Source organism: Euleptes europaea, chromosome 8 (genome assembly GCF_029931775.1).
Source record: "Euleptes europaea isolate rEulEur1 chromosome 8, rEulEur1.hap1, whole genome shotgun sequence".
NCBI classification, from domain to species: domain Eukaryota; kingdom Metazoa; phylum Chordata; class Lepidosauria; order Squamata; family Sphaerodactylidae; genus Euleptes; species Euleptes europaea.
This window is the reverse complement of record NC_079319.1, coordinates 13193130-13218429: the sequence shown is the minus strand read 5'-3', so window position 1 is coordinate 13218429 and position 25300 is coordinate 13193130. Positions and strand designations below refer to the sequence as shown.

At 44.7% G+C, this 25300-nt stretch overlaps 1 protein-coding gene and 1 non-coding gene across 2 annotated transcripts in view; both read left to right on the top strand.

Moving 5' to 3' along the window:
- NSMCE2 (NSE2 (MMS21) homolog, SMC5-SMC6 complex SUMO ligase) overlaps window positions 1–25300 on the top strand; it is a 222108-nt gene that overhangs the window by 150311 nt on the left and 46497 nt on the right. The window lies entirely within an intron of this gene.
- On the top strand, window positions 25203–25274 carry TRNAA-GGC (transfer RNA alanine (anticodon GGC)). Its single transcript has one exon. It is a non-coding gene; the product is annotated as a tRNA-Ala (tRNA).

Below are 25300 nucleotides of genomic sequence, written 5' to 3'. Positions count from 1 at the left end.
TGCCTTCCCCAGTCATCCACACTTTACTCCCAGCAAGCTGGGTACTCATTTCACCAACCTCAGAAGAATAGAACGCCGAGTCAACCTTGAGCCGGCTACCTGAAACCGACTTCCGTTGGAATTGAACTCAGGTTGTGAGCAGAGTTTTTGACTGCAGTACTGTAGCCTCCCACTCTCCGCCACGGGGCTCTAATAAATGTTTTAAATAAACATAAATAAATAAAAGGAGCCTAGAGTCCACCCACATAATGCAGTTTGCCAGAACGGTGACTGACGGTGACAGCAACTAGTGGAACTCCTTGTATTTTTAACCTTTTGCACTGGGGCCCTTTAAACATGTCTCTGGTCATGGTGACTAAAGGGAACCTCCACGTTCAGAGGCAGTAAACCTCTGAATACCAATGCCAGCAGGCAACATGGGGGACTATCTCAGCCTCTCCGCCCGGTTGTTGGCCCTCTAGGGCAACTGGTTTGCTACTGTATGAGACAAGATGCTGGACTAGATGGACCAGTGGTTTGCTCTAGCAGGGCTGTTCTTATGCTCTTGGCCACATGGGAACAGTTGGGGTGAGGTGTAACCGATTCAGTAACGTGGTGGTGGTGGTGGGGTGTCAATTGTATGGGTTGGCTTCGGATGCCAATTTTGTGCTCTGGTATAGCTCTATCAGCTCTCACCCACGTGGTTGGGTCATTTACAGATTACCCCAGCCGTGCAGGGGCAGCTGATGGAAAAGCTGATGAGGTGAACACCGAAAGAGCCTCCGTAGATTAAATAGGAAAATATTCCCGCTGATAAACATTCCTGTGTGAAATGTTATCTTTCTGCGATAAAAAAAAATAAGCCTAGCGTTTGAAGTCCAGTTTTGACAAGGTGAGAGAGCGTTCAGCACTCCATTGCCAGCATTCCCCACCCTGGTTTATGAATCTTGTAAGTCTTGTATTTGTTAACTAAACAAAACCCATGGCATAAACAGATACGTCGCAAAGTAAATGTCTTACTGTTGAGTAACCGAGGAAGTATTTTTATGGCATTGTAAAAACTGGAGTTTGTTAGGTGAAGTCAGGTAAAGAAAGTGTATGTATGCGGCAGGGACCCCCATGCAAATATATATAGGAGTTATTGTGTTGTGCCCTCTGTCTGCTTTCCTATGAGGAAAGGTTGAAGGAGCTGGGTATGTTTAGCCTGGAGAGGAGAAGACTGAGAGGAGGAGATGTGATGACAATCTTCAAGTACTTGAAGGGCTGTCATATAGAGGATGGTGCTAAGTTGTTTTCTGTTGCCCCAGAAGGTCTGACCAGAAACAGCGGGTTGAAACTAAATCAAAAGAGTTTCCATCTAAACATTAGGAAGAATTTTCTAACAGTTAGAGCAGTTCCTCAGTGGAACAGGCTTCCTAGGGAGGTGGTAAGCTCTCCTTCCCTGGAGGTTTTTAAGCAGGGACTAGATGGCCATCTGTAAGCGATGCTAATTCTATGACCTTAGGCAGATGATGAGAGGGAGGGCATCTTGGCCATCTTCTAGGCATGGAGTAGGGGTCACTGGGGGTATCGGAGGGGGGAGGTAGTTGTGAGTTTCTTGCATTGTGCAGGGGGTTGGACTAGATGACCCTGGTTCTCCCTTCCAACTCTTATGATTCAATGATTCTATACTTACCCTTTCGTCAGACAGGATATTTTGAAGGACCTTTAGGGATGATTCTTTAAGTCAGCTTTGGCTATTGGGTTACAGTGATTCTGTGTGCCGTTTTTCTTCATTAAGGAGCGTATTTGAAAACTTCGTTGGTCTTACCAATTTGGGAAACAAAAGGGAAGGCTGACCCAGGGAAGGTGTGATACAGTAGGAGTGCCCAGCATGTTTTGAGAAATACTCTTTAGTTTTGACAACCGGAATTCAGAAGAGAATGTTTTGCTGAAAGAGGAGAATATTTAGAGTGACTGCCCTTGAAAAACGGCTGCTGGTAGCCTGCAGCTGTAACAGCCAAGCGATGCTTTCAACCTGCGGGGAAAGCATAGAATTTTAAAGATGTTTAATGCATTTTTGACCACGGCTCTGCTCAGGTGCACATTGATCTGTTGTTGTAAGGATGAACTTGGGAATGCTCCAGGCTCCTGTGTTCCCCTCCTTTTTCTTTGTGTACAACCTGTGTGTGTGTAAAGTGCCATTAAGTCACAGCTGACATATGGCAACCCCAGCATAGAATCATAGAGTTGGAATTGGCCACAAAGGCCATCTAGTCCAACCCCCAATGCAGGATCAGCCTAGAGCATCCCTGGCAAAGTGCTTGTCCAGCCTCTGCCTAAAGACGCCAGTGAGGGGGAGCTCACCCCCTCCCTAGGGAGCTCATTCCACTGATGAACAACTCTTACTGTAAAAAAATGTTTCCTAATATCCAGCCAGTACCTTTCCACCCACAATTTAAACCCATTATTGTGAGTCCTATCCTCTGCTGCCAAAAGAAACAGCTCCCTGCCCTCCTCTAAGTGACAGCCCTTCAAATACTTAAAGAGAGCAATCATGTCCCCACTCAACCTTCTCTTTTCCAGACTGAGTGTTCCCAGATCCCTCAGCCTTTCTTCGTAGGGATTGGTCTCCAGGCCCCTGATCATCCTCATCGCTCTCCTCTGCACTCACTCAATTCTGTCCTTGGTCTGATCCAGCATGGCTTTTCTTATGTTCTTATGACCCTGGTATTCCTTTCTGGTCTCCCATCCAATTACTAACCAGGGCCAACCCTGTTTAGCTTCTGAGATCTGATGAGATCAGGTTAGCCTGGGCCATCCAGGTCAGGGTATGTACTACCTAAATAGTGAAGATTTCCCACCTCAAAAAACCTCAGTCAAAAACCAGACAAAATTACAAACATCGGTTTGCTGTTTTCCCTGCAAACCAGGATTCCAGTAGACTTGTTTGGAATCAGGAGGTCTTTGGTACTCAAGCTGTGCTAAAGGGCTGGGAAAGACACAAGTCCAAGAATTTCCAAGGAGAAGCCATGCCTTTCCATTATATCTGAATAGAATGATTGTCTAAATGTGTTAAGCATTTTCGTTCAGGGCTTTCCCAGCAGATTGAAAGTAACAGGGAAGGTAACAAGATTGCGTTGAATGGCCTCGCTAGCTTTCTTCCTGGAACCACAAACCAGAGCAGACTCCACTGCTGATCTCTTAACAGTGATTATAAGACTGGGAAGAGGCGCAGAATCCCTCCCTTCTCTCCTCCCCAGTAAGGCATGTAAGGTAGAGCAAGTGACTTACTCAAGGAGATCCACTCCACTTAATAACTATGGGGATTTGAAATAGTCTTTCTAGTCTGAGGCTCACAGAACGTGGAGGGCTTTCAAGATGAGGACCGGGACCATAAACTGAACATGGAGACACTTCAGAATAGGTGCCACATGTAGTCTGGGCTGCCGCATTTTGGTCCAGTTGTAGGTTCCAAATTGTCTACAAGGGCTGCCCCAGGGAGAGTGTGATACAGTAGTCTAGCCCAGATTACCATAGGGTGCAACAGCATGGCTAGTTTGCTTGAATCCTATAAGGAAAGATTATTTCCATGTTTGATGTAATTAAAGAAACAAACAGTGCTGCTGGCTACCGTATTAACAGTGCAATCCTAAACAGCGTTATACTGTTCTAAGCCCATTGGTGGTGGTAGGAAATCAGTTCAGAGTCTGGGCAAAGAGAAGTTTTGGCCTCGTGCCATAACTATCGAAAGTAGGCACTTAGATGACCCACCGCTGGGAGGGAGTTCTACAGACAAAGGGCCACAATGGGAAAAGTGCTTTGAAGCCACCCATCTTACTCCCAGATGTGGGGTACATGGAAAAGGCCCTTTCTAGAAGGTCTTAATTGTAAGGGCAGGAATAACTGGGCGAAAGCGATCACTTGGTTCTCCTGGTCCCAGACTATTAAGAGGTAGCAGCCAGCACGTTGAACTGGGCCTGGAAGCAGATAGGTAGCCACGGCTTTCAAAATTGGCATAATGTGGCCTCGTCGACCAGTTCCAGATAATCATCAGTCTGCTGCCTTTTGTACCCAGTTGGAGCTTCTGTACCCTTTTCAAGGGCAGCCCTATATGGAGCATGTTACTATGACCCAATCTGGACGCAATCATCATGTGCATATCTTGGTCAAATCATGCTTTGAGTTTTGACACCGTTACAGTTTTCAAGTCCTTCGATTTTCCTGAGTGCTGGCCTTCCAATTCTTCTGTGAAAGGAGAATCGGGTGATATGCCAGGTCTGTCCTTGGAACCTTTTTACCCTGAGGATAAGCTCTTCCTTGGCTTGCTGCATGTTTCTGAGGGATGACTCGTAAAATATTCACACAGCTTGAAATAGTTTCTCACTTGCTCATAGCTGGCAAATCAGATGAAACATAGCTAGTAAATACAAAGATGTCTTTTTCTCTGTCGCTCTCCTATCAGAAAACAGATGCTGACCCTGCTACTGTAGAGTAAGAAGGTCCTGAGAGCGAGAGTGGTGTAGTGGTTAAGAGTGGTGGTTTGGAGCGGTGGACTCTAATCTGGAGAACTGGGTTTGATTCCTCGCTCCTCCACATGAGTGGCGGACTCTCCTCTGGTGAACTGGGTTGGTTTCCCCACTCCTACACATGAAGCCAGCTGGGTGACCTTGGGCTAGTCACAGTTCTCTCCGAACTCTCTCAGCCCCACCTACCTCACAGTGCGTCTGTTGTGGGGAGGGAAGAGAAGGTGATTGTAAGCCGGTTTGATTCTCCCTTAAGTGGTAGAGAAAGTCGGCACCTAAAAACCAACTCCTCCTCCTCCTCCTCCTCCTCCTCCTCCTCCTCCTCCTCTTCTTCTTCTTCTTCTTCTTCTTCTTCTTCTTCTTCTGTTTTTATGGACTCTCAGGAGACTTGCTCTGTTGTCTTCTTGAGGAAGGCCTTGAACCTCAATGGTCGAACATGGAATTTGCATGCACAGAGTTCCATGTTCCAAGCTCCAACATCTCCGGTTAGAAGGATTTCCAGATAGTGGTCTAGGAAAACAGCTCCATGTGAACCCTTGGAGAGCCACTGCTAGTCAGAGAAGAACTTGAGTTGGATGATCCAGCAGTCTAAAAAGAGAAGCTTTCTGTGTTAAATATACATACTGAATAGAGAAGAACCAGTAGAGCACTGTGAGGAAATCATTTGTATGTTTTTCTGCTGTTGCCGCAGATTTCATGGGTCGCTTGTTTTTTCCAAGACCTGAATGCAAGGTCCTGTTTATTTTCTTACTGTGTACAGCATACAGTGCTTTTTAAGGAACTTTATAGGCCGGGCTAAGTGTGCCCTCTGCGATTAACAAGGTTAAAGTTGCGCACCAAGGTAACCCAAATTGTGCAACCAAAAAATCCCTGTAATCCTGCAACTTGCATAAATGGTGTCAATGCACACAATTCCTCTTAGTTTGCTCTATTTATTTCTGACCCCTGGATATGCTATCGGGCAGCTTCTTTGACTTCTGAGACTCGTGAGTTGCCCACACTGTGCAAATGTATTTCTATAACTGTAAGAAGTAGGAAGTTCCCTTTTTTTTAAATGAAGGTTGGTGCCGCTTAGGAAGCTGAATACAAAATGACCTACTTTTGTAGGTATTCTGCACTCCGTCGGAAGTGCAGTGTGTGCACCATTTTTATTTTAAAATGACTGATAATGAAAATGACGATTGCGTCAGTACCTACCTCTTTCCTAAATGGTCTAATTCCCGTTCTGTTGTTTGGAAGCCTTTCATTGCACTGGGAGGCTGCAAATATTTGCAGACCAAAAGAACATAAGAAAAGCCATGCTGGATCAGACCAAGGCCCATGAAGTCCAGCTGTCTGTTCACACCATGGCCAACCTCTAGGAAGCCCACAAACAAGATGACTGCGGCAGCATTGTCCTGCCTGTGTTCCAAAGCACCTAATATAACAGGCATGCTCCTCTGATACTAGAGAGAATAGGTGTGCATCATGACTAGTAGCCATTTTAACTAGTAGCCATGAATAGCCTTCCTCTCCATGAACATGCGCACTCCCCTTTTAAAGCCTTCCAAGTTGGCAGCCATCGCCACATCCATGGGCAGGGAGTTCCACAGTTTAACTATGCATTGCGTGAAGAAATACTTCCTTTTATCTGTTTTGAATCTCTCACCCTCCAGCTTCAGCAGATGACCCCGCATTCTGGTATTATGAGAGAGGGAGAAAAGCTTCTCCCTGTCCACTCTCTCCATACCATGTCTCCCTTGAATGTTACCAAACCATTTCAAAAGCCACTGCTGCATCTCGTAACAGTGCGTCCCATACCCCAACAGTCCCATTGAATCATTTCATTGAACAACCTCAACAGTCTCCCTTGGAGAGACTCTTCAGAATTACGTCTTTCAGCGGGCCAGTTGCCATTAGCCTCTCCCCTCCTGGTAAGTCCTGTAAGTGCCCAGTTCATTAGTCTAGGTAGGGAAGCGATGGACTTTTGCAGGACAAACTAGCACCCTGGAGGAGGGGCCGTGGCTCAGTGGCAGAGCATCTGTTTGGCATGCAGAAGGTCCCAGGTTCAATCTCCGGCATCTCCACCTAAAAGATCAGGTGGCAGGAGATATGAAAGACTTCTGTCTGAGGCCCAGTTGTCGTTACACTTGGACAACAGTTACCTTCTTGGAACATCCTCGGGTTTTTTTTGCCGTTGATCTCATATCTACCGCTAATCAGGTCTCATAATTTGGGAGCCTCAGATAATCAGGGTTCTTATCAGCCCGGGGAGTAAAGACTGTTGATTGGAAATGGAGTTAGATTAGTAAAATTAGGCAGCCAACTTTTCACTCAGCAGTTACCGAATCGAGGGTACAGTAGATCCTCATTGTCATTTTCTTGGGCATCTGGTGTGGTCCTTTCCCTTCTGTTTCTGTTAGTCACCCCCCTCCCCAATCACTTTATGACTGGCTGCCCATTACCACCTTTCAACTTTGCCTTTCATCCTCACAAGTCAGTATTTTGCCCTGGGATGTTCTTTATTTCCTGTCAGAGACTCACATTAAACATCAGTTCCAGGAACGTCGAGTTTGCTAACCATTTCTATCAAGCTCATCATCTCCAACACGCTTGATCTTGGATACGGCTTGGTTAAACAAGTCCCTTTCCATCGATCCAGCCCATACCTAGAAGAAGAAATCTTCCCTGGCAATGAAGGACACTTTGACGTAGTTAATGAGGGTTTTGAAATCGGCAGCCCTCCGGGCCATGTTCTTCTTGGTTGCTCAATGTGTTTGCCACCTCAAGACGAAGATTAATTCTATACATAGAATGGAAGCCCCATTAACATGCTGATGATATGCATCAGTGTGATTCTTTCCCAATCAGAACCTGCAAATTCATTATGTGGTGTGAAGAAACGAGGGGAGGGCATTGCCGGTTGGATACACTGATGTCTTCTTCCCAACCATGAGAAAAACTGAGGTGCTTCTATTGAGTATGTCGTGGATCTGAAGCCGCTGGCTCAGCCTCTCTTTGTTTCACATGGTTTGTTCAGAGGTAATGCAATAGACCTAAGACGCTGGTATCTCTCAGCCGTGCCTTTCCCATCGGAAAACCTTCGCACATTGGATGGGTTATGAAATGTATCTCTCTGAAGCTGCTAGGTTTCTATAGCTTCTTCTGCATACATTTCACCTTCAGATCCTATCAGATTTATTTTGTTTATTTTATTTTATTTATTCGCACTTCTAGCCCACCCTCCCCTGGCCAGGCCGGGCTCAGGCCGGGTAACACATTAAAATTTACAACTATAACAGTAAAACAATAAAACAGATCAAATAGGGTTGCCAGCCTCCAGGTAATAGCTGGAGATCTCCTGCTATTACAACTGATTTCCAGCCGATAGAGATCAGTTCACCTGGAGAACATGGTCGCTTTGGCAATTGGACTCTATGGCATTGAAGTCCCTCCCCTCGCCCAATTAGGCTCCGCCCAAAAAACCTCCTGCTACTAGTGAAGAGGGACCTCACAACCCTAAGATCAAGCCATAAAAACATTCCTCAGTTATTAAAAAGATAGGAGCCATATGTATACGGTGCCTTCTGCAGCAAAGATGCCAGACCCAAGGCCCAAAATAGAAAAGTTTGAAACAGGGTCAGCTGTCCACCCCCCAGCAAGTTGACTGTAAAATAAAAGGGGGGGTAGGGAGGCCAGTATTGATCTCACCTGCAGCTGTCCTCAGTTATAGGTCTGGTGGAATAGCTCTGTCTTGCAGGTAGGGTTGCCAAGTGCCCGGTGGCGGCGGATAAATCCTGCCAATCCACCGGGTTGCCCGCCAGAAACCATAGAGTTTTGGCCAAGATTGCTAGAGTGTCCGCATCACTTCTAAGTAAACCTGAAAGTGACGTAGGCGCATCTTGCGGGGTGTGTTGCACCAGGTGCGCACATTGCCCACTGCAGCCATGGCCCCGGAAAGCTCCTGCCGGTGGAGCTACGAGGCCTGGCAAGCCGCAGGTCCCTGATGTTACTAGGCAGAGCATTCCACCAGGCTGAAAAGGCCCTGGCCCTAGTCAAGGACAGCCGCATACTCCTAGGGCCGGGGACCACCAACAAGTTATTATCAGCAGATAATATTGTATTGTTGTATCCTTGAGCCTAGACATGACTTATTCTTAATGTCATGTTTATAAAATAAGTTCCATAGCTGACTCATAGATGCATCTCTCATGAGAACAAGGCACTGTGTGCCCCAACCCCCACTCTCTAGTATGAATTTTCCTTGCTCTTATATATTTTTGGAATAGAATAATCCAGCTATTTGCTGGTCTCCATGCACTGACCCCAGAAAACTGTTTCCGTCCAGACTGGGTGCTTATAAAATGGCTAAATAGGCACTTCAAAGAAGTTTGCTTTCGCAAGGGAGCGTACCATACAGCTTTTACTGCTTATTCTTCAGTTGCGCAGATGTGAACCACAAATATCGCAAGAGCATCGGCCAATGTCAGCTTATTAAAAAGTGCCTTATGAATTTCATGTTCACATGGGATAAACCGAATAGGAAATCTTGGTGTGTTAAGCAGAGTTACACCCTTGTAAGCCCTTTGCAATCAGCTGGAACTTAGAAAGGCATGCCTTTCTGTTTAAGATGGCAGTGTAAGGGTATGATCCAATGCACATGTACTTTGGAATAAGCAACATTGAACTTAGTGGGTCTTACATCCCTGTAGACATGCATAGGATCACACTTGTGAACAGATGAATCCAAGATGGCAGGATACACGATATCTGCTCCTCTGGCCCCAAACTAGTTCCGTGAGATATGGCAGGTATTTGACTGGGAAATCCAAACTACAAGATTCTGTTTCATTCCAACCTCTTGCAGGAATTCAGCTCTTCCTCTGTATGAGCATCTGATCACATCATAAATTAAATCTTTCTCTTGACAACAAACTGAAACGATAGTATCAGCTAATAGAAAACAAGCCTCAACAGCTACTAAAACTGATGTCCCATTTCCAATATTGTGTTTGCAACATAAACACGCTCTCCCCTCCCCACCTGCATAGTAATGTGGTAAAATTGCATCAGAATGGCATAGCCAGGAGATTTATTTAGGGGTGATCTCATCAACAACATCCAGGAGACTTCACGGATCCTGTGCGTGGGACTGTCCCCAGAAAAATTACAAGAAAAATCCCATTCCAATGTAATTCTGCTTGCCTTTGTTGGCTTCCACTATCTAGCCCAGCATTCTGATTCTAACAGCAATCAGCTAGATGCCCCCTGGAAGCTGCAATTAGGGCAAGAAAATAAAGACTATTCTGTTTTGTTTGCTACCAACTAGGGCTGCTGATTCCGTAAAAACCTAACTGGAAAAAAAATGCAAATTCAGTAAAATTTAGGTTCGGGTTTACTGAGTCCACAAAATCCGGGAGGTTGGCAAAGCTAGATTTGCCATTCCTGAAAAAGCCGGATAAAAATCCGGCTTTTTCAGGAACATCTTTTCGTGGCTCCTGAGGGGGCATTTTTGCAGGTAGAGGTCCCAAATCTTCAGGGTAGCTAGAAGGGACTCTCCTTGCAAGAACCCCCAAGTTTGATAAAGTTTGGGTCAGGGGGTCTGGAAGGGGTTAGGGGGTCTGGAAGGGGTCGCCCCATCCTCCGCCATTGAAATGCATTGGCAAAGTGGCTGTGTTCAGATGCTTTAGTGTGATCTTTGCAATGTGTCTCAATGGAGAAGCCAGGCTTTAAACGGTGGGGAAGTTTGCCCTGTGCCACCATAGAGATACAATGTATCCAGAACTTTCCACCATTTAAAGCCCGGATTTGTCAAAGCTCTAGGCTCATTACAACACAAATCCAAGCCCTACTTAACCATGAACATTACAATTCCTAACCCTCTGTACTAACTTACATATCGCCACCACCAAATCTTTAATCCTCAATTGGCAATCTTAACTAAAATCATTACTTCATCAATCTCTTAGCAAACATAACCATCCCTCACACAGATCCCAGTATCTGTTGCTGCACGTACTGATAAGCTTCACAATTACTCCAGTACATGGTAAACAGACTCAGAGTGTGTACAAACTTGGCAGTTTAACATTCTTTCCAAGTCTACGTGTACCTGTACGAAGACGTCATCTTCATTGTCCATATGACCCATACTTTATTTAGCCACAACCTTAAAGACAGAGCTGATGGAGCCTTCCATTTCTGTGTCGGTGTCATTCTCGTTGCTATGAGCCAGTGTGGTGTAGTAGTTAAAAGCGGTGGTTTGGAATGTTGGAATCTGATCTGGAGAACCGGGTTCGATTCCCCACTCCTCCACATGAAGCCAGCTGGGTGACCTTGGGCTAGTCACAGCTCTCTCAGCCTCACCTCACAGGGTGTCTGTTGTGAGGAGGGGAAGGGAAGGTAATTGTAAGCCAGTTTGAGTCTCCCTTAAGTGGTAGAGAAAGTAAGCATACAAAAAACACACTCCTACTCCTACTCCTTCTATGATCAATCATTGCAGCAGATGCTTTTGATGCCAATCCATCCTGCAAGATCCATTGACCTTATTCTTCCTTGAATTTGCTTAGCACTTTTGAAAAACCATCTACATTATGGGTCACTACAACCTCGTGTGGCATCACGAGATGGCTGTGGCTCGGTGGGAGAGCATCTGCTTTGCATGCAAAAGGTCCCAGGTTCAATCCCCGGCATCTCCAGTTAAAAAGGACCAGGCAGCCGGTGATGTCAAAGACCTCTGCCTGATGCTCCGGAGAGCCGCTGCCAGTCCGAGTAGACAATACTGACTTTGATGAACCGATGGTCTGATTCAGTAGAAGAAGAAGAGTTGGTTTTGGGAGAGGGCTGTGGCTCAGTGGTAGAGCATCTGCTTGGCATGCAGAAGGTTCCAGTTTCAATCCCTGGCATCTCCAGTTAAAGGAACTAGGCCAGTAGGTGATGTGTAAGACCTCTATCTGAGACCCTGCAGAGCTGCTACTGGTCTGAGTACACAATACTGATTTTGATGGACCAAGGGTCTGGTTCAGTATAAGGCAGCTTCATGTGTTCATCAAATTCCATAAGCTAATTGTACATTCTGTGAAGCTGTGCTTTCTTTTCTCTGTCTAGAGCCTACTTCCAGTTAATTTAGCAGAGTGAGCAGAAGCTGTGGAATTATAGGTGGTGTAACTCTCTACTATACCCTGAGTCTAGAAGCAGCCGTAAGAAGAACAGCAGCTTAGTTGCAGTGGGTTGAAACAGGCCCTCAGTAGACACCAGGAAGGGGACATTATTGTGAGAACAAACCAGTTCAGTAAAGGCCTACTTAGGAGTGAAAGGAGTTTGGAGGGGAGAGAGACCAGAAACAGGTGTGGCAGGGAGAAATCCAGTAAAACACAGAGGCCAAAGGAGCAAAGGGGAAACATGAAAGAAGGGCTGATTTTCCAGCATTGGCAATGTTAATCTGGTACATATTTGGCTCTGGATTGACCCAGTTGAAAGCCTCCGTCTTTGATAGGGTTGCCATCCTCCTCCTCCTCCTCCTCCTTCTTCTTCTTGCTTCATTAAAGGGGGTTTGCTTTGTTGAAAGAAACTCCTCTACTTCTTCTGTGTCTGGTTTATAGACACCTGCATGCAATGCAGTGCGTAAATAATGTGTGGAGTTTTCTGCCATGAGCTTAGCTAGCTTTAGAAGAAGTTTAGACTAGTAAATGGAGTATAATTCCATCACTATTGGCTGTAGTGGTTAAATAGGACCTTCACATTCGAGACTGTATCAGTGGCAACCTAAGCAGAATTATACCCTTCTGAGTCCATTCAAGTCAACAAAGGGTGGGAAGCTTTTTTTTTTTTTTTTTTTAATATATATAGATTTTATTGGATTTTATACTAAAAATTTTCCATTGCATTATACAACATCTATGACAATATAAAATTTCAATTCTAACCTAAAGTTGTTATAGTTCCATAACATATAATAAAGAAAAAAAGAAAAAAAAAGAAATGGAAAATTTTGACTTCCCCTTTACCTCTATCTTCCTCTTAATAAAAAGTTCATCTCGTCGTAGTTAATCTAATCTTAATAAACTATCAATATCCTGTATAAAAAAAACCATAATCTGTTAGTAAATATAATTATGCTTATTCATTATAAAAAAAACCAAAAATAATCCTCTGGATCAGATTAGAAAATATTCTTCCATTCTTCCCAATTTTAACTCATATTCACAATAATGCATCCACGCCTCCCATTCCCCCAGAAACCGAACGTCATTTTCTTCATTTAGAATAGCTGTGAGTTTTGCCATTTCTGCCACTTCAAACATTTTAACAATCCAGTCTTTTTTCTCAAGAATTTCTAGCCCTTTATTCCCAAAATGATGTCTTAATCTTAATTCCACTACATCATTAATAGCCATGCCACCCGTCCACACTATCAAAGCCTTTGGATCCAGCAATCATGTTTAAATCAATCCTTTAACCATGGTCTAATACTTCCTTCTGTAACTGAAATAGGCCAGTCAGGTATGGGAACAGGATTTCTTTGTTCTCTCTCATTTCCTCAGACAGGATACGTATCCAAAAATAACTCTTTCTGGGCTTCATCTCCATCGTGGCTTCAATTTGTATTCCTTGACCTGCTCTCTTCTTCCTTATATCCACACGTCGTTCCATGACTTTTTTAAATGAAAAGTCTATTTCTTGTATGTCTGATCTCTTTATCGCCGGCTGGTTGCTTTCTTGAACTTCTGTCTTCTTCTTTGTATCCTTGTATTCTTCCAAGACTTTTTGGGCAGAAGAGTCCATTGCTTGTATGTCTGTATTTGTGGTCATCGTTTGAATTTTCAAGACTTTTATGTCTTCTATAACCAGATCCAACTTCTGATTGCCTACCTGTGATGATTGGTCAAGAGTCGTCATCATTGAAATCAGTTGAGCCATCTGTGTTGAAATCTGTTTTAATTGTTTAATTGTCGCCTCAGAATGTTTAGCAAGCATGTCCTGTATTTTTTTTTCCATGTTTAAATTCTGTAAAATTCCCTTTGATTTCATAGGAGCAGGGCTATGTATTAAGCCAAAAGAAGCTGGTAAAATACATGTCCACAGACAGGGCCTTTAAAGTTCTAATTAAAAGATAATAATTCAAACATCAGCCTTATAATTTTTTCGGGTTGAAAAGAGTCGAAATTGGCTCTAGAATTGCGTTTTAAAGTTTTGAAATACCAGTGAGTTTTTTTCGGTCGCTCTAGGTCGGGCTGATCAGGAAGTATACAGGAAGTTGCTAGTGCCGTGGACCTTCTACCGCCTCTTCTCGATGGTTGTTCCTTCAGGAATGATTTCCAAGTAACTCGAGTGCGACGCGTAATCGGTCCTACAACTACTTCCTGTTATTTTAGTTCCGATGATAGATAGGTTGTTATAGAAGGTCTTCCGTTCCAGGCGCTCCCTTACTGCAAACGTGGCAGGATATTCTTCGCCGGAAAATCAGGAAGAAAAATCACCCTCCCCTTCCCTTGGACCCATTGGTGATAGTTCTTGTCAATCAAAAGGTATCCTTCCGACTCTTTATTATGGTTTAGGCTGATCGGATTGATAAGGCTCCTGTCGCTAATCCCGATGGCTAACTCAGATCAAACTTTTTCAGTTCGGATTAAGGAGGAATGGGGGTCCCAGAAATATTCTTATCAGCCCCCCGTCTGTTCAAGTTTCCAGTAAGTAGACGAAGAGTTCTTTTGTACTCACTTGGGTGTCAAGAGGTGAGGTTCTTTTCTTTATGTAGTCCTTATGTTGGTATTAAGGTGGTGGAGGGTGGAGCTTGATGCCTAAGTTGCGTTTTGGCGATGTCCTTCCCTAGTGCCCTCGCAGGACCGGCGTCCAGGACTCCGAGGGGCTTAAAAAGCCCCCTCAGAGTACCTAGGAGGTCAAACCGCGTTTGCGGGCTGCAGGGAATTCCTGCTTTCCAACCCACTTGCAAGGGTCGGATTGGGGTATCTATGTACCCCAGAAATAACGCAAACTTGGATTTCTCCCAGGACAGCCTGGGGAAATGGAGTGCTCTCCCCAGCAGCACCACCGGAAGTCAACAAAGGGTGGGAAGCTTGATGCCTTCATTGGTTGAGAGCCAGTTTGGTGTAGTGGTTAGGAGCAGCAGACTCTAATCTGGAGAACCGGGTTTGATTCCCCATTCCTCCACATGAGTGTGTGTGTGTGTGTGTGTGTGTGTTAAGTGCCGTCAAGTCGCTTCCGACTCATGGTGACCCACATGAGAGGCAGACTCTAATCTGGTGAACCGGGTTGGTTTCCCCACTCCTCCACATGACGCCAGCTGGGTGACCTTGGGCTAGTCACAGTTCTCTCCAAACTCTCTCAACCCAACCTACCGCACAAGGTGTCTGTTGTGAGAAGGGGAAGGGAAGGTGATTGTAAATTGAGACTCCTTAGAGAAAAGTGGGGTATAAAAACCAATTCTTCTTCTTCCTATCCTGCTTGCAGGCTTCCCATACTATTTGATCTGATCCAGCATGTCTCTTCTCATGGATATCTATCTATATTTTTCATCCATTCCCCAGTGGAGGGGACGTGGCTGAGTGGTAGAACATCTGCTTAGCATGCAGAAGATCTAAGGTTCAATCTCTGGCATCTCCAGTTAAAAGAATCGGGCAGGAGGTGATGTGAAAGACCCCTGCCTGGAGAGCTTTTTCCCCAGGCTGAGTAGACAATACTGACCTTGATGGACCAATGGCCTGATTCAATATAAGGCAGCTTCATTTGTTCACTCTCTAAGAAGGGCGATTACTCAAAAATCCATTGTGCAAGCACCAAACGTTGTGTCAGTTTGTCAGCAGAACTTCTCAGAACAATTTTTACCAGTCTGCTGCGCTTTAATGTAGCATCTGAATGCAATCTTTGGAAAGTGTCTATCCAAAGAAAAGTCACGTCAGCTCTTGGACTTGGCTTGCATGGGTGTGCAATGCCCAGTCCTTTACATACATATTTCAATTGCTGTGTTACTTAAACACCAATTAGATGCTATAAAGTTCTTGCAACAGAGCTGTCAAGCTGATCAGTCTGTGAGAACTGCACCCATTAATGAAAACTTACTGAAAGATAGACCCTCTTGTGTATGTGTGAGTGGTACTGTTTTCTGTTGTGCTAAATTAATTTCAGTACCGCACTGCCCCCATAGTCATTCAAAAAAGAACGTCTCACAATAGGTCCCACATCTGTGAAGTTCTAGGAAATGTGGGGATACACATCTGTGTCAGCGCTCCTGTGTGAAGCAGATATCAAAGATACAAATTGAATTTGTCCTATGCCATCTGGTACGTGGGCAGTGCCTACCTGATATTAATTAGTTCTGAGATGTCTGTTCTGGTGCAGACAGTGTGCCCGTGAATTGTTGATCCAGCGAGATTAAAGCAATCACATTCAAAATAGCTTCAATGTAATGTCACCTTTCACTGGAGGGCAGGGTGATTGGATGGTTTGTACACAGCTGCCATCGACTACCATTGGTTGATGTTGTTCAGTGTTGTCTGCTGTGACTAGCAGCAGCTTTTCAGGATCACAGGCAAGAGGTGAGGTCTCTGGCATTAGAAGAAGGAGGAGAAGAGGAGGAGTAGGAGTTGGTTTTTATATACCGACTTTCTCTACCACTTAAGGGAGAATCAAACCGGCTTACAGTCGCCTTCCCTTCCCCTCCCCACAACAGACACCCTGTGAGGTAGGTGGGGCTGAGAGAGTGTGACTAGCCCAAGGTCACCCAGCTGGCTTCGAGTGTAGGAGGGGGAAACAAATCCAGTTCACCAGATTAGCCTCTGCCACTCATGTGGAGGAGTGGGGAATCAACCCCGGTTCTCCAGATCAGACTCCACCGCTACCTGCTCCTTTTGACTGGGAATATCAGGGATTGAGGGATTGAACCTGGGATCTCTGCCTGCAAAGCAGGTACTCATTAACTGAGCCAGATAGGACACCCTTGTGCAGAAATAGGTCTGTAGTCCACTGCAATGATTTCGGTTGGTGTCACTTATTATTGTAGGTATCACCTACATTCTCCTATACCCCATAATTCCACATATCCATTGCTTACACAAGGCCTTGCCTTGGACAGTTTGCTGTTCTCATTGTTGCTCGGATTATTATTGTATTATTGTGTTCCTAGTCCTGTTGCATTGTTCATTGGATGTCTTATTCTGTATGATGACATCCCCCCCTTTACTAAAAATAAGCTAAATTGATAGAAATAATTAGCAAACTTTTAAAAATGGTTTAATGATGTTTTGTCCACAGGATTAGAGAGAGTGTGGCATTTCCTCCTTCCCTGGTCCTCAGAGAACTAAGGGTGAGGTTGCCAGGCATGGCAACCGGCGGGAGATGGGGGAGTAGAAAAAAGTGCAGAAAAGAGCAACCAAAATGATCAGGGGGGCTAGAGCAACTGCCCTATGAGGAGCGGTTAAAACGCTTAAGGCCGTTTAGCTTGGAAAGAAGCCGGTTGAGGGGAGACATGATAGAAGTCTATAAAATTATGTATGGTATGGAGAGAGTGGGCAGGGAACACATGAAGCTGCCTTCTACTGAATCGGACCCTTGGTCCATCAAAGTCAGTATTGTCTACTCAGACCGGCAGCGGCTCTCCAAGATCTCAGGCAGAGGTCTTTCACATCACCTACTTGCCTAGTCCCTTTAACTGGAGATGCCGGGGATTGCCACAGCTTTTCTAATAGTGTAGACCCGGGTTTGATTCCCCACTCTTTCACATGAAGCCAGCTGGGTGACCTTGGGCTAGTCACAGCTCTCTTAGACCTCTCTCAGCCCTATCTACCTGACAGGGTGTCTGTTGTGGGAAGGGGAAGGGAATTTGACTGTAAGCCAGTTTGATTCGCCCTTAAGTAGTAGAGAAAGTCGGCATATAAAAACCAATTCCTCCTCCTCTTCTTCTTTTTCTTCTCCTCCTCCTCCTCTTCTTCTTCTTCTCCTCCTCCTCCTCCTCTTCTCCTCCTCCTCCTCCTCCTCCTCCTCGTCCTCCTCCTCTTCTTCTCCTCCTCCTCCTCCTCCTCCTCCTCTTCTTCTTCTTCTCCTCCTCCTCCTCCTCCTCTTCTTCTTCTTCTTCTTCTTCTTCTTCTTCTTCCTCCTCCTCCTCCTCCTCCATTTAAAGCAAACCTTAACACCTGGTCGGCACAAGCCGCAGAACTAGATGGTAGAATGGACCATACCGCTTGAGTCTCCAGCAAGGGAGACACGCATTTTATAATTCTTTTCTACATCAAAGTTTCCTTATCGATAGATAACAAGGCAGAAGGCTGGACCGGAACCTTTCTTCCTGACGTGGTTGTGTGCAATTGTTTCTTTCAAGGCCTTTTTTCATGTGTATTTGAGGGGGCGCTCAAAGTGGTAACTTCACCTTCTGCCGCGCCATCTGTATCACTGCCTCAGAATTCTACCACGGGGCCCTTTCATATGGGCTCTTCAAACCCGTTTTGGCTCATGAAAGCAATTGGATTTTTGTTGTTGACAACAGCTTTTGGGAAACCCAAACGAAAGTTTCATTAACTGCTTTGGCTCTCGAAAGCTCATACCCAAAGAAATCTTGTCGGTCTCTAAGGTGTGACTGGACTTGAATGTAGCTGCGGGAGGACAGCGTTTTTATCCTTAAAGTTGTGAAACCTTTTTTTAAAAAATCAGTTTGCCTTCAGAAGCCAAAGCAGGTTTTACTGTTAAGGTGTGTGAAACTTTAAAACGATATAAGGACACAGGATTCTTATCTCATTACAGATGCTAATTTCCTTAAGCATTTCTCTCCTTCTCTAATCAAGCTGATTACATTTCTCATTGTACCTTTCCATCCCATCTCCCTTTCTTTGCAACACCCTTCCTGCCTTTTGACTGGGATATTGAGAGTCAGGAATCTCCATTCCTTCTTGTATCTGATGAAGGGAGCTTGGCTCTTGTTGGTCTTTAAGGTATTCCTGGACTCGAATCTTGCTCTTGTACTGCAGATCAATGTGGCTACCCACCTGAAACTTGCCCACCCTGAATCCTGACACTAGGCGGGCTAGTCTCCCCACTCCCCACTCCATGTGTCTGATGAGGGTTGGCGTCCATATGATAGGCATAGTTTCATCTTTCACTTATTCCCACTTATGGCCAAAATAAGGAGCGCTGGGAATAGAAAATATCAAAGACGGCTTTTTCTCCTTCTAGGAATCACTAGGAGGTCTTGCTCGTTAAACTGTGAAGTTCTTTATTCTTTACTCAGCATTTCAAGAAAGCATGCTGTGTTAGTTATTGTTTGATTTTGTGTGATGAAATAGAACCATTTATTTCCTGCCTTGAATGTGAAAAGTGGCTAACAAAGGTCATAAAAACAAAACAGTTTTTTTAATTTTTATTTTCCAAACGGATATTACAAAACATGCAAACATATAAACATACACATCAAATTCTTACATTATAATGGAACTTACTATAATTTCTGTTGTATTATACCTTCTTTGAATGTTATAATTGCATATTCAATAGTGTATTTCTTACTTAAATTTTAACATTCTATTATTTTTATCAGTTAACAACTGATAAACAGTTAACAGTTAACACCTGTTAACAACTCAAGAAATACTTTCCATTTTTCATAAAAATCAGAGGTTGATCTGTTGTTCACTAGAGACGTTACTTAGCCGTAGTTGTATATTCTGCTACTTTATTTGTCCGTTCAGTTACATCTGGGTAATCTTCTGCTTTCCACTTTCTTTCATACTCTGCTCTTGCTGCTGTCACCATATATTTAAGCAATTCATTATATATTTTTGGCTTATTGTCTGACAAAATATTTAACAACAATACTGATGTCATTCAGCATTACTGGACGACATCAGCACAAGAGAACACTTAATGAGTCTGATTAAAAACATCGAAATAGGAAAATAGCAGCAGCATACAGTCAAAAATTAAGAAACAGTTACAGCCAGCATGATGTCATGCTTCACACAAGGATCTGGGGGGGCCAGGTTCGAATCCTTGCTCTGCCATGAAAGTTTTCTGGGTGGCCTTGACTCAGTCACTGTCTCACAGTATAACCTACCTCACAGGGTTGTGGTGAGGATAAAATGGAGGAAGGGGGGAAGCTGTTGTAAGCCACTTTGCTTCTCCATTGGGGAGAAAAGTGGGGTGTAAATATCTAAATAAATAAAATTATATAGATCCCCAAGGCCACTCCGGAAGAGCTCTGCCTTTGCCCAGTGTCTCAACACCAACGGAATAAACATGCAGATTTATTTACATTTAATTGAATCTACTTTTCAAAATCTAGTTGATTAACAAGGCAGGTGATTACTCAACAAAAACTATTGGTGGGAAGCTTTTAGTCCTATGAAACCTTCAGCCCAAGGTTCTCTTTCCCTTCACCCCCAGAAGCTGGATCATGTCATCTCCAGTTTAAATGGACAGGTGGAGAGCCAGCTTGTCTCTTTTGCACCATTTCTGGTTCCCTGACAATCAAAGAGGATCTCTTTTTCCTGTCGATCCTTAAAATGCCAACTGTACATCCTTTCTTGAGTCAGCATGGTGTAGTGGTTAAGGAAGGTGGTTTGGAGTGGTGGACTCTAATCTGGAGAACCGGGTTCGATTCCCCACTCCTCCACATGAACGGCGGATACTAATCTGGAGAACTGAGTTGGTTTCCCCACTCCTACACATGAAGCCAGATGGATGACCTTGGGCTAGTCCAGGGGTCTCAAAACTGCGGCTCCAGAGCCGCATGTGGCTCTTTGGCCCATTGAGTGCGGCTCTCCAAACTTGGTTCGGAGCCCCTGCTCTTGTGCCCGCTTGCGCCAGTAGCCGGGCTGCGGAGCCGGCGCGCCTGAGAGAGAGAGCAGGCGAGCGGGCGCACTGTCTCTCCCCCCCCACCGTGGAGAATGGCCAGGTCCCCCTTTCCCTAGCCCTCAATGGTTGGGAGGCTAAAGCCTCCCCTCCCCTCTAGCCACGCGATTGCTGGGCGGGCGGCTCGGCAGTTCCTGCCCCCCGCCCGCCTATCAGCTGTTGGGCAGGCTTCCTTTGGTAGACCTGGCCTCCGGCAGAGTCCCATTGGGAGGCCATGTCTACCCACTGGCTTTCTTGGCAGTAGACCTGGACTCCGAGGAGGGGAAAAAGTCCCCCTTCAGAGGCCAGGTCTACCAATTGGCTTCTATGGGCCTCCGGAGGCCAGGTTTACTGCCAAGAAAGCCAATGGGTAGATCTGGCCTCCCAATGGGACTCAGCCGGAGGCCAGGTGTACCAATAGGCTTTTATGGCGGTAGACCAGGCCTCCAGACGAGGACTCCGGACTGGGAGGGGGAAATGGCAGGGACTTACAATTTAATTTTTATCAATAAATAAGATCACTATTAAGTATGATATCAAGTTTTATTCAGTGTACCTATAGTTTAATTAAGACTTAAAACTTTAATTAAAGTTTATTAAGTTAATAAACAGTGTACCTACCTATATAGTTTAAGTTTAAGAAATTTGGCTCTCAAAAGAAATCTCAATCATTGTACTGTTGATATTTGGCTCTTTTGACTAATGAGTTTGCCGACCCCTGGGCTAGTCACACTCTCTCAGCCCCACCTACCTCGCAAAGTGTCTGTTGTGGGGAGTGGAAGGGAAGGAGATTGTAAGCCGGTTTTTCTTCCTTAAGTGGTAGAGAAAGTCGGCATATAAAAACCAACTCTTCTTCTTCTAAGTCCGTGGCCTTAGAAGGCTGTCGCCACGTTTAGGATTGCACTTCCAGTGACACATAAATATATTTAACATGAGTTCGAGATGCCAATCTTACTTTGCTTTGAAGCAATAATAAATTGCCCATGTTATTCCAGGAAAGTCATCTGGACGTTAGTAGTACCTTAGCTGCCCAGATGGCCTTTGATATCACAGCTACGAATATTTCTGCCCGCATAAGGGCTCCCAGATGATATACCCAGATGAGAGGATGCATAGGCCAGGGTATGAATCAGGATGATGCTAGGTGGGCTTAGAAATGTCGCTCTCTTCATCTCCACCCCAATCTGTAACAGAAGAATAATCATAAAGGGATAGCAGTAATCTTGCAGGATTAGAAGTTAATGTATGTAAAGCTCTACAATAATATATAAGTTATTGTTTGGTTGTTGGTGTTGTTATTAACTGTGTGATACATTACTTTGGAACACAGAAGAGACTGGAAGTAGCCACAAATATTGCAAGATTTGCCCTGTTCTCCAAAGCCACTTATAGCAGAGGTATGAAGTTTCAGGGAAGGCAGTGAACGGGGAAAAAACTTTCAAAAGATGAATATTTCACCAGCATTGCATAAAATAAGAATAGAAAATCTAAATCGGCCTTTGGGTATTTTTAGAACTGGAATATGCATTTACCAGCTGACCCAGATCTGGGAAAACTGGATTACTGCTAAGTTGGGGATGGGGCAGACAGATCTGGAGGGGTGAACTGGCAAGGGAGTACTTAACCCTTTTCCTGCTTGCCTCATCTCCCCTTTTCCCCATCCCAGCTGTCTTTTTTTCTCCCAGCGTGAGTACCAAAGAAGACATTCATTACTGCAAGGGGGATGTGCTAGGGTGGGGACGGGGGCGGGGGAGAAGGGACAGGTTAAGCCCTTCCCCACCCCATCCCACCATGTCCTTATCATGCTACCCCACATGGATTTTGTTGGCAAGCTAAGTAAGCTGCCAAATACTGCGAGCTTTTTCTCCCTCTTCCATAGTACTAGAAGTCAGGGGCACCCAATGACGTTGATGGGCAATGAGTTCAGGACAGGCAAAAGGAAATATTTTTTTACTCAACGAGGGATCACATTGTGGAATTAACTACCAGTGGATGTAGTGATGGCTATGAGCATAGATGGCTTTGGAAGGAGGTTAGACAGATTCGTGGAGGAGAGATCCATCAGTGGCTACTTGCTGAACAAAGGGAATATCCACATACAGATGCAGTAAACCTTTGAAAACCAATGCTTGGAGAACACCAGTGCATCAGGGAGAGGCCTTGGCCTCTAAGCCCTGTTTGTTAGTCCTGTAAGGTAACTGGTTGGCTGCTGTGTGAAACAGGATGCTGGACTAGATGGACCACTGGTCTGATCCAGCAGGGCTCTTCTGATGTTCAAATGTATATTTTGGCTCTTGTCAGTGGATACTGGCATGATCCTGTGCAAATCTGACTCCAATCCAATTCTTGTCTTGAAGTAAGCAGGACAGACATGTTACCATGAATAGCAGACAGTCTCCACTTTAGTTGGAGGAATTAGCTGGAGACAAGGAGCGAGAGGATAGTCCTGGGTGAAAACTCTCAAGTGAGCAGGCGGTTGTATAATTAACAACTGAGCGTTATTAATAATAAAATAATGAAAACAAGGAATAGATTTTAAGCAATGAACATACACAAAGCATGCGAAAGCTGACCAAGAGAAAAAGAGAGGAAGTTGGATAAGGTTTCAGTCTTGAAGGGATGTCCAGGGAAAGCAGCACTGAGGAGGAAAACGACCAGCATTTCCAGGAGCAAAAAAGAAGAACCCACAAGTACATGGGTGTGTGTGTACGGATCCAGGCTATACACACGCCCTAAAATGGGTCCTGAGGCAGTATGAGGTAACCTGGCAGGAAAGAGAGAGACAAAGAATTGATTGCTTTTCCGGGGTAGGAGAGGTTTGATGAGTTGTCAGGACCCAGGAGAATGCCTGGACTATTCTCTTGAATACTGATTGGTTGCTGGGATGGATTCAGAAAGGGTAAGTAATGGTCTGCCCAGAGTGCTAATTAAATCACCTTAGAGTGACTCAGTGGGAATTAGCTAGCCCCATTGTCCAGCCAGGCACACCTTTGGGCCAGGGGGAAAGTTCAGTGGCCAACCGCCTTCCTGCCCAAGCTTGACACACAAGATGGATCCCAAAATTCTCTAAGAGGCATCCATTATATCAGGAGCAGTGTCTTGCTCTTATTCCAATCTCTGGTCCCTGTGCCTTCGTGGCACTCCTTAGCAGGAAGAGGGGTCCAATTGTTTACAGACACCCCTAGCCACATGAGAGGTGTCCTTCACATTACATTGGAAGCAAACAAACACTGTGGTGTGCAACCACACTGACTGTGGATTGGTGTGAAATCATATATAAACAATATGATTGCCAGAAGTCTAGAAATTATACAGTTTGGGTGAAGGGAAATATAGAATACATCAAACTGCTCTTTAGCAAAATGAACGATAGTTGTCCTCACGAATATTTCCTTTAAAATCTCTGTTTTTACTTAGGATGTGAGTGAGAGAAGTGCACCCTAATTCAAGTGAATAGCGTTTCCATACCTTTATCCCATTTTGACGCCTCCCAATCATTTAATATGGATGCAGGATGATAAGAAACTTGTAAGACTTCATTGTGCAAGTTCATTAGTGTTTTCCTTCCTCAGGAGATGTACGATTGAGTGATCAGATGCAGGGGAATCTAATTAGGAGGCCAACTTTTGGCGGATGTTCCTCTTGAGTTAAATCACATGTGTGGCCAAAAATTAATACAGTAGATTTCTTCAGATGAAGTATAATTGAATTCTTCTGCCTCTTTGGTTTCAGTCCTTGTATGAAAGCTGAACTTTGAGTATGAGAAGACAGATCTGGATTCTGAGTAGTGGGTTGCTTCTACTTCTCAGTGAAGATATTGAACAATGGAAGGTATCATGGACCTCTTTGTTAGATGTGACATTTGCTGTACTTTTAAACAACAGAATACAGCACTTGACAATTATGCAAGTAAATAGAATTCAGTGCACTATAGATATGTATAACATATATGGAGATATTGTATATGTCTCTTGGTGTGTGTGTGTGTGTGTGTGTGTGTGTGTGTGAGTACAGTGTTCTAAAATGGAGAGCAAATTTTGTATATAGGCATGATATGAGTAAGATGATAATGAAGACTTCCCACTAATAGGTGAGAGACGAAGAGGAAATGGGGGAAATGTGGCTGAGATTTAGCTATGAAAGCAACTTCTGCTCCACAGAATCATTAGTTTAGATGATGTACTAAGCCAATCTTTTTTCTCGAGGAAGTGAGCATGAAATTAAGTGAGCTGTTAGCCGACATTTGGGAGCATTCCACTGAACTGAAAAGTAGCCAAGACAATCCGCAGCCTGACGAAGAAGAAGAGGAGTTGGTTTTTATACCCCACTTTTCTCAACCGTAAGAAGTCTCAAAGCAGCTTACAATTGCCTTCCCTTCCCCCCTCACAATATTCACCTTGTGAGGTAGGTGGGGCTGAGCAAGTTCTGAGAGGACTGTGACTAGCCCAAGGTCACCCAGCAGGCTTCATGTGGAGGAGTGGGGAAACCAACCTGGTTCTCCCGATTAGAGTCCGTCGCTCATGTGGAGGAGTGGGAAATCAAACCCAGTTCTCCAAATTTAGACTCTGCCACTCTTAACTACTACACCATGCTGGCTATACCATGACAATAAAGCCCAGCGGTCCTTGTTTCTCCCATTGGTTTGCAAGCCTGATCTGATGCCAAGTCCCTCCAAAAACAAGTCATTTAAAAACATATCTTTGTCAGCTATCTGACCAAGAGAGCTTTGACTCTCAAAAGCTTATACCTGGAAGTTTTGCTGGTTTTTAAGGTGCTGTTGGACTTGAATCTTGCACACTGAATACTGACTCTATTGTATGGGCTTGCTAGTGTTGCAGTTATTCTCTTTACGGGAGTGGGGTGGAGTTGTGCACCATTAGGGCAAGAGTCATCTGTAGTTGGGGCGGGGCTGTGGCTCAGTGGTAGAGCATCTGCTTGGCATGCAGAAGGTCCCGGGTTCGATCCCCGGCATCTCCAGTTAAAGGGACCAGGCAAGTAGGGGT